This window comes from Cynocephalus volans, chromosome 11, assembly GCF_027409185.1.
Source record: "Cynocephalus volans isolate mCynVol1 chromosome 11, mCynVol1.pri, whole genome shotgun sequence".
Classification (NCBI taxonomy): Eukaryota; Metazoa; Chordata; class Mammalia; order Dermoptera; family Cynocephalidae; genus Cynocephalus; species Cynocephalus volans.
In genome coordinates, this window is record NC_084470.1 from 52,266,854 (window position 1) to 52,278,813 (window position 11,960).

Genomic DNA, 11,960 nt, shown 5'->3' on the forward strand with positions numbered 1-11,960 from the left:
TCATACAGATTCATCATGCCATATTCTGCCCTTAAAATATAGGGGATTCCCTATTAACTTTAATGGGAAAGCTTGTTAGGTGTCTTTTTCTCCCTCCCTTGGCATAGATCAAGGTTAGTGCATGGCCAATAAAAGACATTTCTCAAAAGACCTACTGCGTCATTCCTGCCCATTTCCTGAGCAACTGAAATAGTGCCTTCTCCCAGGATGGTTTCTTATACCTTGCCTTCAAAACACAGTGGAACAACTTCCCCTATAGGCCCACACTTGGTCCTCAGCCCCCTCTGCCCAATACAGATTGATCTCGTGCTGGAAAAATCTTCCTGCCTTAAAACTCCAGCATTCTTTCCTCTCCTTCACCCAATGTCTTTCTACTCACTGTTACCAGTATAAATCTGTCCCCACAGTTCCCACCTAAAATCGTGGCCCACCTTCTGAAGGTGCTTCCAGCTCCTGGTTGGCCCTTTGTCCTGGGTCTTCTACCATTTCGTACTCACCAGAAGGTTCTGATTCTTCAGGCTTCCTTCCTCAGGTGGAATATGTCACTTCTACCTTCAGACTTTCTACTGGTTGGTTGGTTGGTTGGTTTTGAAATTGGCTTTTATATTAGTTAGGGTAAAGCTTAAGCTGCTATAATGAAAAGACTCCCAAGAAACTATGGCTTTAAAAAGATAGTATTTTCTCTCTCCTGTAACAGTCCTGAGGGGGGTGGGTAGCTTTGCTCTGCATGTTCATCCCAGAACCTTGGCTCTTTTCCATCTTATTGCTCTACAGTCCTTATGTGCATAGTCAAAGCCTAGTCATAGGCACATCTGACATCTGTGTTTGAGCTTATGGGGTAAGAAAAGAGGAATTCCAGAAAAATGGCTTTTTTCTCCATGTGACAATCATCTGGAAGTGATATTTCCACTCACCTTCCCTTGGCCTCCACTTGGTCCCAGAGATGCCTCCCTCTGCCTCATGCCCAGCAAAAACTCTGCACTGTGTAAGGGAGAATGGATTTTTGTGGACTTCTAGCACTTACCCCCACCGTTGTAATTGGTTGGCTTTTTCGGAACTGAACTGCTCAGAATCAAACACGGTTAAAAGGGAATCTTTTCTCACAATAACATTTGTGTAGAAGAAGGAAATACAAACCAAACACCTGGGTGGTAGACTCTGCCACCGTGCCTCAAGTCTTTCTAAACTAAAACATTTTCTTCAAAGTTAATGTAACGAAAGGTCTTAATAGAAAGGGGTCCTCCTCAGCTGCTTCTTCTCATAGCAAATCTGATCCATCCGGATACGCTGTGGATTCTTCCTTGATTACATATTCAGAACAAAACCATCTCTCACCATCTCCACCACCAGTCCAAGTAACCAGCAACTCTTTTCTGGATTATTTCAATAGCCTTCCAATGACTAGAATTCTGCCCTCCTACAGTTCTATTTTCAACACAGCAGCCAGAGTGATTCTTTTAAAATATAAATCAGAATCTGTTGCTTCTCAGCTCAAAATTCCCCATGGCATTCATCTCAAATTAGGAGCAAAAGCCTGAATATTTACAATGGCCTAGAAGGCCTGCATCTGATCTTATCTCCTACCAGTCCCCGTCCCCCTTGCCTCCCATCTTGTCTCTTACCTGTCCTCTTCTGCTCCCTAACCCCTCCAGATCTGCTTCAGTGGCCTTCTTGCTGTTTCTAAAACATGCCAACCACACCCTGCCTCAGAACTTTGCACTGGCTGTTCCCTCTACCTCAACTGACAAAACTGGAGAGAGATACACACAATTTTCAAGAGCTGATGCAAGCCAGCTCTAACACGCCATTGCCCACACTTCCCCAGCATTCTCTGTCTCTTTACCATACTTTAGTTTTTGTCTCCTTAGCACTTATCACTACCTGACATATTATACAGTCACTCACTTGCTTGTTAATAGTGTGTGTCCCCCAGTAGAATGTGAGCTGGATAAGGGCAGAGACTATATCCTCACTGTCATATCTCTACAATCCAGAATATCTTAGGCACTCAGTAGTATTTGTTGGAATGAAAAATGAATGAAATTGCAAAGGACATAAACATCTTCCACGAGAGAAAACACATTATAATCAAATGTATGGAAAAATGTTCTTTTCCACTTTTACTAATTGTCTAAATCAGTGCCTACTATCAGAAGAGGGAGCAGTAATTCCTTAATTGAAACTACTGGAGGAGTTGACTAGACAGAAAATGTGCCACACTAGAAGAATCTGGAAGAGCATCAAACCTGGCAGGGGCCAGGGTTACACAGAGAGATTCTAGTTGGGTTTAAGAATCAGTGCAAATGGATTCAGGATTAAGTTGGGGTTTGTGGGGATGTCCTATAAAGTTAAGGCCAACAGAGTATGGTGGATTTGTAGGTCTCCCTAACCTAAAGGGTCAGATAGAGGGAAACTATTAGTAATATAAGAAATGTAATTGAAACAGATGTGGGGTGCTATGTTTCAGCTACAAAAATTAAGTATATACATTTTAATAGTAAGAGCCAATGTGAGAGAAGTTGGGAAAGAAATGGTATCATCATACATAGCTGGTCACATTGTAAATTGGTTTGATCCTTTTGGAAGTTAATATGTATTAAAAAGAATAAAAATGTTCATGCCTTTCAACCCAGTAAGCCTAACTCTTAGATTCTATCCAAAGGAAGAATTTAATAGAAGAAACCCACCATAAACATAAAGACATTAATATGACAGTCACTATCATAGCCAAAAGTAGAAAATGATCTAAATGTGCATTAATAGGGAATGATTAAATATATAATGTATAGTAACTCAATGGAATATATGTCATAAAGCCCTAGAAAGTAATTATGAAAACCATATAGCAGCATTACTGATGCTTATGACATAATGTGGAGTGAAAACTCAGACTACAAATTGTAGACTATTGGTTGCAAACCTTTAAAACTATATTCACAACATGGCTAAAACTAAGAGAACGTGTTAGTGGGAACGGGATTTTTTTTTTCTTTTTCTAAAATTAACTTTGTTTAATTACTAAAGTTTTAATGTTAAGCCCTTGATAACAGAAAATTATTTTTATGCTAAAATAGAGGCTGAAGAGAAGACACCCCTTCTCTTGGTGGCTGGTCAGCTACTAATAATGAAATCCACCTGAAGGCCTTCTGCATGAAGCTCCGTCCAGCCCGGCTCAGTGAGCACTCCATCCATCCTTCCTATCTAGGCTGGGGCAGGAAACCAGATGTTGGGTTTGGGGGGCATCTTAAGGTTCCAGTGGTCATACCACATTCCCTGCCTGTAAAGAACAACTTGAGACCATGAAAGTTGTGAGGAACATCCTGCCTTCCAGGCTAAACACTGAGCAGCAGCACCAGGCTCCCAGCCCAGGGTGGGGAAGACCAAGCCTTCCTTAGTCAGCAGCTGAGGAACCTTCTGCCCCAGGAGCCTGCACTGCCAGGGGAGGGCTGGGGGCTTCTGGCAATTATTGCATTGGTCTGCGCCTGCCGGCTGGCAACAGCCAGGGTGCAGGAGTAAAAGGGGAACAACTTCTGCTTTTCGCAACTTGTGCTTTCGTTCACTTTTCCAAACTCTCCCACACCCAATGATGAGAGTCATGTAATCTCACAGTGACGATATTTGTCCAGGTCAGATCATCTATTCCCCTGCCTCTGGGTAAAACTGCATTTAAAATGCCCCCTAAAAATAGTTGTCAGCCCTAGCCTGAGTCTTAACCACAGAAAAATACTCGCCAACCTCTCACGGCTCTGCCCATTTGGAAGGCAACGCTGTGTCCCACAGCTCAACCCATCTGAAAGTTCTGCTAATTGAATCCCTTTCTACACGGCTGTAAGTTCATTACTCTCTCCTTCCATCCTGTCGGCCCACACAGAAAGCAGCTGCACTTCAGAATTACTGCCACCGTCCTCACCATTGCATTTGCTGAGCCCTTAGGTTGTGCCAGGCACTGCACTAAACGTTTTTTTTTTTTTTTTTAATCCACATCGATGGTTTATTTGGAAGTTTTTCTGACTATGGGGGTTCTTCCATCAAATGAGGACTCAAAGGAGAGAGAAAATAAAAGGTACTTTTTCAGTTTGAAAGTCACAGTTTACCATTCTATACTTAGACTAGAAGGAAAGTGAAGAGCCCACTGATAGCAGGAAGAAGCAAGAGTCTTCTGGGTTCTGGCGTTTGAAGAGCTAGATGTTCAGTTACTGTGCATTTCCATTGTTTTTCCATGGCAGAACACAGGGCAGAGATTTGGGAGCTCACATGCTTGAAGTAAGGTTACTCTTATGTTCCATAACTATGTTGCTTGCAGGGCTGTTGTTACCACATAGCTGGCTGTGCCCCAGACAAATGGGGTGCTGGTCTGTTCTCACAAATCTTTATCCCAGTCTTCATTGCAAGGAGGGTATTGCCACGTGCTCTCAGCTGGAGTCTGTTGTCCAAAGTTCCTGGTTTGGTTGACAACATCTTGCTCGATACAACTTTTGTCATCATAACTTGAGATATGATGACTGATTTCCACCTGAGGAACTTGGTGGCGAGCATTGAAGGGACAAGCAGCCAATTTGTTTGCAACATCAGGATGATTCTTTCTACAAGTCTGCAAGCCCCAATCTAGTGATTTTTATCATAGGGACATTGTAATATCTTTTCAGGGTCCAGGGGATCAGTGTAAGTTTCTTCCATATTGGAAATGGAGGAGCTGAATTCAAGTGCTTGGTCCAGACACACCCTCCCCACAGTGGCCCTCACCCCACATCTTCCTAAATTTTTCTCATCCATTTAATCTTCACAACAATTCTATGTAGTACATGCTGTTATTATTGCCATTTTATGGGAATAATATGAGGAAACTGAGACAGAACAAAGCTGAGTAACTTGCCTATGACCACACAATAAGTGGCAAAACCAGGATTTGAACTATGGCAGTTTAATTCCAGAACCCATCCATATCCACTGTGTCCCCTGCCTCCCTCTGCATAATTATTGACACTGAAGAAGAGGCACAGCATTCACAATGTAAAAGTTTTCAAAATTCAATTTGTTCTCTAAAATATTTCTTATTTGCTGGGAATTTAAGATAACCATAAATTCATACTGATGACCTGACTCAAGGGAGGCTAAAAGTCTTCCAGCAATTGCCCAAACCAGCAAATGTTTTCTTTAAAATGAGCCTCAAATACTGCCCTGTGCTGTGGGGAAGAAAGGGATGGGTCTCAAACTAAAAAAGAAGTTTGACAAACCCCTGTGATACTTCTAGACCTAAGTAACTCTGCTGTGGGTCTGTAGATTTTTAAGACTCTTCTTGTTGATTTGGACACAGCGTTACCTAGCCTACTGACTTAGAATCCTCTCTGTACATTAATAGGATTTGACTCAAGAGCCTCAAGGAAAGCAGATAGGAATGGGTGTGAGAGATGAAGGTAAGAGTCCAGGGACGGACACAGAGAAGAAGGGACTCCCCAGCTGCAGAACAAAGGTGAGCACAGATGGTGAAGAGAAAGGCAGGAGAATGGGGGGGTGGCAGGGGGATATCTACAGCCCAAGGCTGGAGAGCTTCTGGAGTGGCCTGGCAGCAAGAGGCCTAGGAATGACCAGCAGGAACCACCCCCACCTCAGAGCCTCCCTGAGATATCATATATGGGTTGGGAGTCCTTAAAGGAGCTTGGTTTCCTGCAGTTCAGCAGGTGGGAGGGGCATATGTAATTACAGGAGCAAAGCACTGATCTCACTATCAATGTAATTTCATTTATACTCACAGGCTGGTAAAGAAGAAAGAATATCCAGTTCTAATCCTAAAAAACAAAGCTAATAATAAAACTTCCTATTCAAAAACCCCTGCTATTCCCTAATAACCTACAAGATAAAGCCCTGACTCCTCCACTTGTCACACAAGGCCCTTTGTGATCCAACTGCTGCCTCCCCTCAGGGGCACAGTGTTCCCCAGTCTTCCCTAAATACACCATGCCTTTGCCGACCTCTACACCTGTGCCATGCAGCACCTTCTCTAGAAGGCCTGCCTTCCCTTTCCATTTCCCTACTACTTATTTCACAAGGCCCGCTAAGCTGCCACAACTCCCAATTTATTTTGTTACTGGACAGTATTTCCAGGTTCTTGGTCAAACGGTGAAGAAAAATCTTTTATGGGACTGACAGGAGCCCACATCGTGGTGAGCACCCGTAAGGAAAAAGGAAAGAAAAATGGACAGAAAGAATATTCAAACAATAGGACTTTATCATAGAGTGAAAGTATGTGCAGAAGGGAGCACATGCAACCTCACAAGTGAGGAACACCCCTGGATTCTTAGGAGGAGGGTTTATAACAAGGTTGTTTCTCTGTCCTAACTAAGAGGAGCTATACTTGGCCATGGGGGAGAGTCAAGGGTAATTAAGGCCTAACAGGCTGATGCAAGGTTTCATACGCTTCCTGTCATGCATCCCTGAGCTTCTGAAGTTTTTGGTCATGTGCAGCAGAGTCACTTTTCCCTTAACTTTGTCCTTTCCTGCTAGTGTCACAGATGGAAGGTCATATAGAGGTCGTCTGCATTTTCATTCCCCTTAGTGCACAAGTGCTGCGGTTTTTGTAAACTGCAAAGTTCCAGGTGCACTGTGCTGACTGGTAGGGTGGTTAAGCTGTTGTCAGCTCATTATGGGTTCATTAACTGCAAATCAAGGAGGTGGCTAATGCTGATTCTGTCTGAATATTTATGAACAGCCTCCCTGGGCACGTCCTTATTCTGTCCTGCCTCAATTTCTCCTCTCACCTTCTACCCCTTGCTCCCCAGTTACCCATCCTTTCCTTTAGGCTCCACAATGCAATGTTCAGTCATGGTGTTGTAATTGTTGGTTGCCTTTCCTGCGTCCTTTCCTCCACTGCGAGCAACAGTAGACAGCCCACCCCTCTCTCATCTTTATCTCTCATACCCATTTCCATCTGCTTTCCTCGAGATTCTTGAGTCAAATCCTATTAACCTATGGAGAGGATTCTAAGTCAGTAGGCTAGATAATGCCATATCCAAATCAACAAAAGGAGTCTTGTTGAAATCTGTGTAACAATAGATATTTTTGGAAGCCAAGGCTTGGAATATTTGTGTGTTCGATGACACAGGAGCAGGTGACCCAGGGAATTAACCTGCATGATGTGCCTGGAGTGAGGACATTCAATGAATACTGGTTGAAATCAGGCCTTCCATTGGCCTTGATTTCTTGTGCGCCTGCAGACAAGATTGGGTTTGCACTTGGCATCCCAGAAAGACTACAACTGTCAGAATTTCTCAGTCTCATTCATGGGAAAACTCCTTTTGTCATTAAGGCTAGTTTTTTTTAATTCAAGAAGCTGGGAGAAATGAAAAATTTTAACTGGCCAGGATGTCTCCCATCACTGTGTCCTCATCCTTGCCTGGGACAGTAACACCCTTCTGCATTCCTCATTTCTCTGGTTCCCTCTCATTGCCCCCTCCCCAATTACACCAACAGGCATGGCTCAGGAAGGCCCACCTCTGGTCCGTTCTACCCCCTGCTCCTCATCACTCTCTTCTGCCACCATCATTTACTAGGCTGTTTGGTTCAACCTCCTTGGCCACATGATAGAGGACAGTGTTCTCAGCACCAGCAGTTTCAGTGATGCAGGTCACTTCCTGCGTCATCTATCAGTGTGTCATCAAGTACACCAAATTCCAAGCATTTCCTTCCAAAAGTGTCAGTGGCTATTCAGATTTCTGAAAGGCTCCTCTTGTGGATTTATCTTAGGGTACACACAGGGCTACCTGGCCTTCTGTCTTGAGAATCCTCTTCATATTTTGACAGAACCTCAAGAAAAGAGATAGGAATTGGCTTTTTCAGTCTACTCCAACAGATTTGCTTCTCTTAAATTAATTCATCCCTGGAAATCAGCAAGAACTCCTAGGCCAGCATTCCTCAGCAGGCTTTCCCTCTTGGCTTCTAGAGAATGCAGTAGGATGGCCTGGGAATGAGGTCTGGGGGTCCCAGGACTGGAATTCCTCCTGTAGAAACACTGAGTTTAGGTCTGCCTGCCAGGCACCGGGAATCCTCTAGTACTACAACTCAGGCTCAGGTACTGCATGAGTTCTGCCTCGCTTCCTGGTACCAGTTCCACTTGGGGGAGCAGCAAAGTCGAAGCAGGTACAGGCCTTTCCTCCTTACCCAGTCTGGCTGCAGGACATTGCACCTCTAGAAAAACAGCTGCCTGCCAGTCCACACTTCACCCAGGGCCTCCGAGCACTCTCTGCCCACAGCCCCCAGAGCCACTGTTAACTGACCCCAAAGTATACTGCCTTCCTAGGGTTCCTGGAATCAGCTGGGCTCCCTGTGGGTACCTGGGGTTCAAGTAGACCCTAAAGATCTGATCTGCCCCTGGGGTGAGAGGCAGAGACTGGGGAGACTTTCCTACCAGTTCGGCAGTATCCAGTTCTCTAAAATTGACCAGTTCCGTGCCTGGATCAATTCTAACTTCTAGAGAGCCAATTATTCCTCCTTGGAGTTCCCCTGGAATAAAACCTGGCTGCAGCCTAGTTCTTCAGTGTGGGAAGGAAGTTAACTCTCTGCTGTACCCCGGGACCCAGCCAGGCACAGAGCTATGTGCCAAACTGAGTCTCCCCTGGGAGGACCCCAGAGCCATCTGACTGGCAGAGCCATTGCTGAGGAAAATGGATGACTGGCAGTATGTGCCAGCCAGGTGCAAGAGAAGTCACCACAGAAGGCAATAGGCAGACAGCCAGGGCATTCTGGAAGCAAGACTCAGCCAGTCCCCAGTCTAGCTTCCAGAATGCCGTGGCTGTGTGAGCCTGGAGTCAGGAGCTGAGCCATGACAAAGAAAGGGGCAGGCAAGATCAAAGGCAATGCAGAGTCGCACTGTAAGTCCTGGGGCACAGGCAGGGGTCCCCCAGATGCAGGCGTGAAAGAGTGACCAGAGCAGAGCATGGGACTCAGCAGAAACTTCTTAATTCCTTTTATGCTGTGGGCAGAATTGTGCTGGCAACCTCCTGGGACTGCAGAAAGATGACAAAGGGCCCCCATCTGTGAAGAGAGAAGGGTTTCATGTGATTCCAGCCAATGGAGGGGAGAATCAGCCCCTGCTTGGGACAGAGAGTAACACTCTTTCTTGTGCCCACCTAAAGCCCTTGAGCCTGAACTAGCCATGACATGTCTGAGTTCTCCATGGAGCCCGCATGGAGAGAGGTCCTTTCATCATCTGCACGAAGGACAGCACCTGAGAGACTCTTCTTACCTCCTCGTCTTTTAAGGGGTAAAATAGCACCTGAGACTCTCAGAGTTGCAGGACAAATACTACCCCACGTGTGAAGTACAAACTGGGATTATGAAAGAAAAAAGCTCTCTTGTTTTTAAGGTAATAGAATTTCTACACCCAAATGAACTGTCCCCCTAAAGCATAACTCTGGAAAACTATACCTTATGCCCTGGTGATGCCATTGCTGCAGATATTTTGGGATGCCTCCTATGGAGGCCTTCAGAGACCATTTACAAGGCACCAAAGGGAACCAGTATCAACATCATAAAACCACACCTTGTTTTGCCCAAGAATGGTGTTACCCAGTATATTAGTCAGGACCAGGAGAGAAATCCAAATCAAACTAGCTTTCCTATGTTTTTTCCTAAGAGTTTTATATAAAGTATCACATTTTACATTTAAGGCTGTGATACATTTTGAGTTAACTTTTGTGTAATGTGTGAGACTTAGATTAAGGTTATTTTTTTGCCTATGGATGTCCAGTTGCTCCAGCCTCATCTTTTGAAAAGGTTGACTATCCTACATTGGATCATATATGTACCTTTGCCAAAAATCAATTAAGCCTATTTGTGTGAGTTCATTTCTGAATTCTCTGCTCTGTTCCATTTATGTTTGTGTTTCATTTCCCATTACCATATTGTCTCAATTAGTGTAGCTATGTAAGAAGTCTTAAGATTGGATTATACATAAATTTATTTCAGGAAATAGAAGTCTTGAATTAAATTCCTCTCTTTTTATTCTTCTTTTTCAAAATTATTTTAAATATTCTAGTTTCTTTGCCCTTCCATATAAATTTTAGAATAATCTTTTATATCTAAAAAATAAATCATCCTGGGATTTTAACAGGAAATGTGTTGAACGTATATATCAATTTGGGGGGGATTGACATTTTTATTGTGTTGAGTCTTCCAATCCCTGAACACGGTATGTCTCTCCATTTATTTAGATTTTCTTCGATTTATTTCATTAGGATTTTATAGTTTTCAGCATACAAGTCTTGTACATGTTTCATTAGATGGTTACCTAGTCCTGTACTTGTTTTATTAAATTTACACCTAAGTATTTCATTTATTTGCTGAGTGACTATAAATGGTATTGTATTAATTTCAATGGTGGCATGTTCATTGCTAGCATATAAAAATACTATTGATTTTTGTTTTTTTATCTTGTATCCTGTGGCCTTGCTGAACTCATTTATTAGTTTTAGGAGATTTTCTCTTTTTTTGATAGATCTTTGGAATTTTCTAGATTGACAGTCATGTCATTTGCAAATAAAAGCCACTTTATTTCTTCCTTTTTTGTCTGTATGCCTTATATTTCCTTTTCTTGTTTTATTGCAGTGGCTAGAAATTCCAGTTAAATGTTGAATTAGACTGGTGAAAGCAAACATCTTTGCTTTCTTCTGAACTTGAAGGTAAAACATTCAGCTTCCACCAGCAAGGATAAGGTTAATTGTAGGAGTTTTGCACATGCCCTTTATCAAGATGAGGAGTTTCCCTCTATTCTAAAATTTTGAGAGGTTTTTTCCTTATTATAAATGGGTGTTAATTTTTTTCAAATGCTTTTTCTGCATTAGGTATGATTATATAATTTTCTTCTTCAGTCTGTTAATATGATTGATTACCCTAATTGATTTCTGAATACTGAATCAGACTTGCGTCCTTGGAGGAAACTCCACTTCATCTGGGTATATATATTTTTCGTATGTTGCTAAATTTTATTTGCTAATATTTTATTAAGGATTTTTGCCTCTATATTCATGAGATTTATTGGCCTGTAGTATTCTTTTCTTACAATGCTTTCATTTTGGTAACAGGATAATACTATCTTCATAAAATGAATTGGGAAGTGTTCTTTCTTATTGTCTGGAAGAAATTTGGGTAGAATTTGTTTAAATATGTGGTAGAATTCTCCAGTGAAAATATCTGGGTCTTGATATTTCTTTTTTGAGTTTTTAAACTATGAATTCAATTTCCTTAATAGTTAAAAAGCTAATGCCTTTTATGCTGATGTCAGGTGGGTTGCAACGGTTTGTGTTTTTCAAGAAAAGGGTCCATTTCCTCTAAGCTGTCATATTTATGTGTGTGGAGTTACTTGCAGTGTTCCCTTATGATCTTTTTTCTTCTGGGTCCATAGTAATATCCCTTGTTTCATTCCTGATATCGGTCATTTCTTTCTCCTCTCTTTTTTCTTTCATTAGTTTTGCTACAGGTTTATCAATTTTATTGATTTTTTTAAAGGATTATCTCGTTGTTTCATTGATTTTCTCTATTGTTTTCTGTTTTAAATTTTGTTGACTTCTGCTCTCATCTCTATTATTTCCTTCCTGCTACTTGCTATGAATCTATTTTGCTCTTCTTTTTCTTGGTTCTTAAGGTAGGAGCTAGATTATTGATTTGAGACCTTTCTTCTTTTCTAATATATTCAGTTAGTGCTGTAAATCTCCTTTTCAGCACTGCTTCAGCTACGTTTCACAATGCTGATATGTTGTATTTTCATTCTCATTCAGTTCAATGTATTTTTTAATTTCCCTCCAAGATTTCCTTTTTAACCCATTGACTATTTAGAAATGTGTTGTTTAGTTTCCAAGTATTCGGAGATTTTTTTCAGTTATCTTTTTGTTGTTGATTTCTAGCTTGATTTCATTGTGGTCAGAAAACACACTCTGTATGACTTTAATTCTTTTAAATCTGTTGAGGTT

At 42.1% G+C, this 11,960-nt stretch overlaps 1 pseudogene; it reads right to left on the reverse strand.

The window, feature by feature from the left end:
* Positions 1-4,193: 4,193 nt before the first annotated feature.
* Positions 4,194-4,677, reverse strand: LOC134390303 (gametocyte-specific factor 1-like; annotated as a pseudogene).
* Positions 4,678-11,960: the final 7,283 nt, after the last annotated feature.